Below are 7,908 nucleotides of genomic sequence, written 5' to 3'. Positions count from 1 at the left end.
GGTATAGCTAGCTTTCCCAGGACTTGACCTTTATTCCAATTTTCTCAGGGTCCCCTAAAAATGCCAACACTTCCAGACAACAGGAAGCAATCTAGAAACACTACGTTCACTTTCCCAAGAGGTGGATGTGAGTTTTTTAGTCATTTAGGAGGATTGGTTACAAGTTGTTATTGGTAATGATCAGAAAAAAAAAAAAGCTGAACGAAGGAGACTAGGGTCACAGATATCTTTTTTGAATGGAAAATGGGGGATATGGTATAGAAATGATAGAATAAAAGGATAGATATTGAATCTACTTTTAAACTAAAAAGCAACTACTAGTCTCAAATATTTTACATTGGTATGGATTTTTGTATATTAATACAAATTTAAGGTTATTTTGTTGCAATGTACTATATATGTGTTTCTACCCTTGTTTAAGGTATTATACCTATAATATAAAAGTTTAGAAATGGAAAGCTATTTAGGTTACTAGAGAAAGAAATGTTAGTAGTTAATTATCTCTAACAATCAAACTTATAGTAATGTTAGGTATGTTTTCAAGGTCAAGCAGATATATTTTAAATAGATGGTCTTCAAACACTTCAAAGATTTACAGATTATGGCACTTAACATGTTTTAATAACAGGACTTTTCATCACAGTGAGGAAGGTCTGCTCTTGCCAGTACCAATTTACTTCAAAAAATAATGGTGGGCAGCAAAGAACCTCTATATGGAGTTTATTTTCAACGTGACAAAGCTAGCCACATTAATAAGACACTGCCCTTGCCTTTACTTCTGGCAGAATGTTGTGTAAACTGGACAATCAGGACACAAAAGAAAGTGATTGACAAACTGTTGTCCTTTAAAATTCTTGCTTCAGAAAAAGTCTGCCAGATATTCTAGTACTATAGGCCAAAGATGGATTCTTTAACATTATAGAGGAACCTTTAGTTGACTGTTCAGGCAGTCAGAAGTCTCTGTCATATTTTTTTAGTTTTAGAAATTGCTTGTGCTACATTTCCTATGTGCTCAGGCAATATTTTATATTTCTTAGGTCTCTGATGGGGACTGAAAATTCAGAAATAAACTTACATAAGAGATATAAAGTTTAGAAGGTTGAGGAACATAAAAACTTAAGTTGTTTACCAAGGAAGATATTTTTATGTCTAAAAAATAGTTTTAGGATAATAATACAAGTTATGACAGAAAATGGTTTAGGTATAAAATCTTAAATTTATCAAAATAAGATAGATAATAGAGGATTTTCTCCAAATATGCCAAATACAAAGGGACTGGCCATTGTGAATGTAATTGTTACCTGATGATTGTGCTTATTGTATAGTTTTACTATGTTAGAGTTAAAACCTTTCCTTTTTATTTAGATAAAAAGTGGGAAGTGTTTTGGGATATTTGTACACTGTGAGAAGATATATTGTTGTGATTGGTTTAATAAAGAGCTAGTAGCTGGGCAGGAGGTAGAGGCAGAGCTTCTGAGCAGGGATAAAAAGAGCAGGAGATAATCAAGACTTGGAGATGTCAACAAGACATGGAAGATAAGACATACAGAGTCAAAGAAAGATAAAAAGCCACATGGTAAAGCATATTTTAATAAAAACTGGTTTATTTAAGTTATAAAAGCTAGTTTGGAACAATTCTAAGCCATAGGCCAAATGTTCATAAATTAAATGGCGTCTGTGTCATTGTTTGAGAGGGAACTGGTGGTCGAAAGGAAAGTCCAATTACAATGGCAGTCTTCAAAAATTAAAGAAGAAGCGGTTCAAAACAATCAGTGAAAATATTTTCAAATCCTTAAAATCTTCCAACATATGCCATATGCTATTTGCAGTTGTTTGTTAAATCACCCGCATTCCTGTCCTATCTCTGTCTTCCAGGCTTTTATGTTTTATGAGCCTAAGAGCGGAGACTTGTTTGCCTGCAGCTGTGTCGCCAGAGCCTTACAATGTCACAGTAGTAGACCAATGCTTGTTTGTTGATGTAAAACAGAAGCCTGTGACAGAAGTCAGTACAAACTGCATCTCCAGGAAACACCAAGGGAACTTGGAGATGTCACTTCTTAACCAGTAAATATGGTTAAGATGCGTTAATATGATGGTATTTAAGAAGTAAATGAAACATCACTGCAAATATTGATGTGTGTTATAGTCCTGAGTCAGTAATGAAAAACAAATGGAAGCAAATACAGGCTTAGCCCTTGTTTGTAGGGAACATAGGGTCTAGTAGAAGATACCTTGTTAGAGTGTGGTGTATGTGCAAATTACAACAAAATGTGTATCTATAAACAAGACATAAGCTGACCGAGGTAAGTGTTCTGAAATAGAAATGCATCATACTTTGGAATGTGTAATTGGGTCAGCAAGGTGGGTGGGGGGATATTTGGTGATTTTTTAAGTTGGGTGAACTCAATATTAGTCAGGCAAAAACTGTGGGTGGAGGGATGACTCCCAACAGAAAGATGAGCAGATGCAGAGGTTTTATGGAAAGGAGTGCATTCAGTTTTCAGAGCAGAAAGTGCCCACAGAAACTGTCATACAGTAGGCAAAAGGAGAAGAAGTGCCTGATGAATTGGATATTCAAAGACAATCGATTTAAACATTGATCAACCAATGAGAAGCTATTAAAGGATTTTTAGTTAGACAATTACCGTTATATTTTTTAATTGTGTAATTTGTGCTTAATTTGGATGGGACATGCAATTTAGGTGCAGAAACAGGTCTCAGAATTTGTTCTAATTAAAGAAATATCATGGCTTGGAAAAGATGAGCCCATTGGGGATGAAGACATGTGGGTGATTGAAGCCAAAGGGCAGGAGTGTGATTGACACCTGGACAATCACCTGAATGTCAAAAGGGAACAGGTATAGAGGAAAGTGCTTTTCTGGATTCTGCTTTGGGCACTATCAGGACAACATTTGGATTGGGAAAGTTGAAAACAAGTAGGAATTGAGGTTCCGTTTTGGATATACTCAGTTCACAACCTAAGAGAGCATCCCAACAAGGAGGTCCTGTGGACAGCTGAGCAGCCTTGACCAAGTTCTAGGTTCCTTTGCCTATGTGGTGTGGCTTTGGGGAGATGCTGAGGTCTTTAAAGGTGGAAACACTATAAAGGAAACCTTACCTTTTTCTCCGTTTTGCTCAAAGCATACAAACTTATAGTCATAAAATAAATTAGCACTGGAGACTTAATTGAAGCATGGTAATTGTAGTTTAAATACTCTGTTATTCAGCACAGAAGACAAGTGTTCTCATGATCATCTCCCACAACCTCCCAAATGTTAACAGTGTAAGGTGATAATTATGCTAATAGCTTATTATAATTATTTTATGGTGTATGTGTATGTTAACCATCAAGTTTACTCTTTAAATATTTATATCAATGATACCTCAATAAAGTTGTAAGAATATCATTGACAAATTTAAAAGGTTTTTAAAACACATCAAAAAAGAGATTAAAGAATAAATTAAAACATTGTGATTAAGACATGAGCCATGTGGCAGAACACCCCAATTACTAGGACCACCACAATGAGACAAAACCCTGGGCCCCTCTCTTTGGCTTCTCTAGTCAGCCACCAGGAGACTTTCCTGCAGGTAGACTGTACCAATACCCACCCCCATGCACCAGACCCTACAAGCTACTAGCCCCATTCCACTCACAAACTCACCTATACTCCTGCAACCTCAGTGAAACTCTGAAACAGAGCTTGCTGCAATACTGAGGGGACCAAGAGAGAAGACCAAAAGAGTGAACCAGGAGAAAAGACCAAGAAAGCAGGCTTGGAGAGACCTCAGTTGCTCCCTGAGACACAGACATTGACACTACAGAGCAGACCAAGAATAATTGCTAAAGCCTCAGACAGCCACTGCAAGAATTAGACCAAAATGCAAAACACTGCCGACCTCATTTGAAGAAAAAGATGGGTAGGCAAGAATTCACCCTACAACCTAAAAAGCAACAACAGTGTTCACACAACAGGAAGATTTGATCATCCTAACCCAGAAGAAGCAGAAGAAAATGACTTTAAACATAACTTTATGAAGATGATGGAGAACTTTAAAGAGGAAATGAAAAACTTCCTTAAAGAAATGGAAGAAAAGACAAATAAAAAATTGGAAGAAATTAATAAAGCCCTCAAAGAAACCCAAGAAAAAACAATCAAACAGGTGAAGCAAACACTTAAGGAGTTGAAGATTGAAATAGAGGCAATAAATAAAACACAAACTGAGGGAATTCTGGATATGGGAAATCTGGGTAAATGAACAGGAGGCAAGGATAACCCACAAAATACAGAGATGGAAGAAAGAATCTCAGGTGTTGAAAATACTATAGAGGAAATAGATTCATTGGTCAAAGAAAACATTAAATCTAACAAATTCTTAACACAAAACATCCAGGAAATCTGGGACACCATGAAAAGACCAAGCCTAAGAATATTAAGGATAGAAGAAGAACTCCTGCTCAAAGGCACATAATATATATTCAACAAAATCATAGAAGAAAACTTTCCCAACCTAAAGAAGGATATCCTTATGAAAGTACAAGAAACTTATAGAACACCAAATAGATAAGAACAAAAAAAAATGTCTTCACGCCATATAATTATCAAAACACAAAATATACAGAATAAAGAAAGGCTATTAAGAGCTACAAAGGAAAATGGACAAGTAACATATGAAGGTAGACTTACACCTGACTTTTCAATGGAAACCATGAAAGCCAGAAGGTCCTGGGCAGATGTGCTGCAGATACTAAGACACCATGGATGCAAACCTAGTCTACTATACCCAGTAAAGCTTTAATCACCATCAATGGAGAAAATAAGATATTCCATAACAAAACCAGATTTAAAAATTATGTATCCAGAAATTCAGCCCTACAAAAAGTACTAGAAAGAAAACCCTATCTCATGGAAGCTAACTGCACCCACAAAAGCACAGGCAACACATGACCTCCCACCAGCAAAACCCATAGAAGAGAAACACAAAAACACTACTACCAAAAAAACTAGCAGGAATTAACAACCACTGGTCATTAATATTACTTAATATCAATGGACTCAATTCACCTATAATAAGACACAGACTAAGAGAATGGCAACAAAAACAGGATCCAGCCTTCTGCTGCATATAAGAAACACACCTCAACTTCAAAGACAGACATTACCTCAAAATAAAGTGTTGAAATTGGTTTTCCAATCAAATGGACCTAGGAAACAAGCAGGTGTAGCTATCTTAATATGTAACAAATTAGATTTCAAACTAAAATCAATCAGAGAAGATGGAGAAGAACACTTTATACTCATAACAGGAAAATCCACCAAGATGAAGTCTCAATCCTGAACATCTATGCTCCTAATACAAGAGCACTCACATATGTAAAAGAAACATTACTAAAGATTAAATCACACATTAAACACCACATACTAATAATAAAAGAGGCTTCAACATCCCACTCACACCATTGGACAGGTCAACAAGACAGAAAAAGTAACAGAGAAATAAGAGAACTAACAGATGTAATGAATCAAATGGACTTGACAGACATCTTTAGAACATTCCACACAAACAAAAAAGAATATACCTTCTTCTCAGCACCTCATGGAACCTTCTCTAAAATTGATTACATACTCAGTAACAAAGCAAACATCTACAGATACAAAATAAGTTGGGCTAACCCCTGTTTCTCATCAGATCACCATGGTTTAAAGTTAAAATTTAACAATACTACTCCCAGAAAGCCTACAAACTCATGGAAATTGAATAGTGCTCAATTGAACCCCTCCTAGGTCAAGGAAGAAATAAAGAAATTAAAGACTTCCTAGAATTCAGTGAAAATGAAGGCACAACGTCCCCAAACCTATGGGACACTATGATAGCAGCACTAAGTGCCTACATAAAGAAAACGGAGAAAACTCACATTAGTGACTTAACAGCACATGTGAAAGCTCTAGAACAAAAAGAAGCAGACTCATCCAGGAAGAGTAGAAGACAGGAAATAATCAAATTGAGGTCTGAAATAAAAAAAAAAATAGAAACAAAGAAAACAAAAAAAAAATCATCCACTATGATCACATTGCTTTCATCCCAGAAATGCAGGGATGGTTCAACATACAAAAATCTATCAATATAATCCGTCATATAAATAAACTGAAAGAAAAAAAAATATGATCATCTTATTAGATGCTGAAAAAGCATTCGACAAAAGTCAACACCCCTTTATGATAAAGGTCTTGGAGAGATCAAGAATACAAGGAACATACCTAACATAATAAAAGCAATATACAGCAAGCCAACAGCCAACATCAAATTAAATGCAGAGAAACTCAAAGTGATTCCAATAAATTAGGAAAAAGACAGGCTGGTCACTCTCTCCATATCCTTTCAATATAGTTCTTGAAGTTCTGGCTATAGCAATGAGACAACAAAAGGGCATTAAGGGGATTCAAATTAGAAAGGAAGAAGTCAAACTTTTGTTATTTTCAGATGATATGATAGTATATATAAGTCACCCCAAAAACTCTACCAGGGAACTCCTACAGGTGATAAATACCTTCAGTAATGTGGTAAGATACAATATCAACTCCAAAAATATCATTAGCCCTCCTATATACAAATGATAAAGAAGCTGAGAAAGAAATCAGAGAAACATCACCTTTCACAATAGCCACAAATAGCATAAAATATCTTGAGGTAACACTAACCAAAGAAGTGAAAGACCTATTCAACTAGAACTTTAAGTCTTTGAAAAAAGCAATCAAAGAAGATACCACAAAGTAGAAATGTCTCTCATGCTTTTGGTTAGGTAGGGTCAACATAACAAAAATGGCAACCCTACCAAAAGCAATCTATAGATTCAATGCAATCCCCATCATAATCCCAACACAATTCTTCACAGACCTTGAAAGAAAAATAATCAACTTAATTTGGAAAAACAAAAAACCCAGGATAACCAAAACAATCCTGTACAACTTCCGGAGGCATCACCATCCCTGACATCAAGCTCTATTACAGAGCTACAGTAATGAAAACAGCTTGGTATTGGCATAAAAACAGAGAGTTTGATAAATGGAATCGAATCGAAGACCTGGATATTAATCCACACACCTTTGAACACTTGATTTTTGAAAAAGATGCTAAAATTATACAATGGAAAAAAGGAAGCATTTTCAACAAATGGTGCTGGCATAGCTGGATGTCAACATGTAGAAGAATGCAAATATATTCATATCTATCCCCATGCACAAAAGTCAAATTCAAATGGATTAAAGACCTCAATATAAATCTGACCTCACTGAACCTGATAGAAGAGAGAGTGGGAAGTAGCCTTTAATGCATGGGCACAGGAGACCACTTCCTAAATATAACCCAGCAGCACAGACACTGAAAGTACCAATAAATAAATGAAACCTCCTGAAACTGAGAAGCTTCTTTAAAGCAAAGGACATAGTCAGTAAGACAGAACAGCAACTTACTGAATGGAAAAAGATCTTCAGCAACCCCACATCAGACAAAGGACTGATCTCCAATATATATATATAAAATTAGACATCAAAATTCCAAATTACCTAATTAAAGATGGGGCTCAGAACTAAACAGGGAACTCTCATTAGAAGAATCTCAAATGGCAGAAAGACACTTAAGGAAATGTTCCACATCCTTAGCCATCAGAAAAATGCAAATCAAAACAACTCTGAGATTCCATCTTATACCTGTCAGATGGCTAAGATTAAAAACACCAATGATAACTTATGCTGGAAAGGATGTCGAGTAAGAGGAACAGTCATCCATTGCTGGTGGGAATGCAAACTTGTGCAACCACTTTGGAAATTAGTATAGCAGTTTCTCAGAAAATTTTTCAGAAAATTTCTCAGGATCACTCTTGAGCATATACCAAAAATATGCTCAATC

Source organism: Microtus ochrogaster, chromosome 26 (assembly GCF_000317375.1).
Source record: "Microtus ochrogaster isolate Prairie Vole_2 chromosome 26, MicOch1.0, whole genome shotgun sequence".
Taxonomy (NCBI): domain Eukaryota; kingdom Metazoa; phylum Chordata; class Mammalia; order Rodentia; family Cricetidae; genus Microtus; species Microtus ochrogaster.
The sequence above is the reverse complement of the archived record's forward strand: the minus strand, read 5'-3'. Positions refer to the sequence as shown.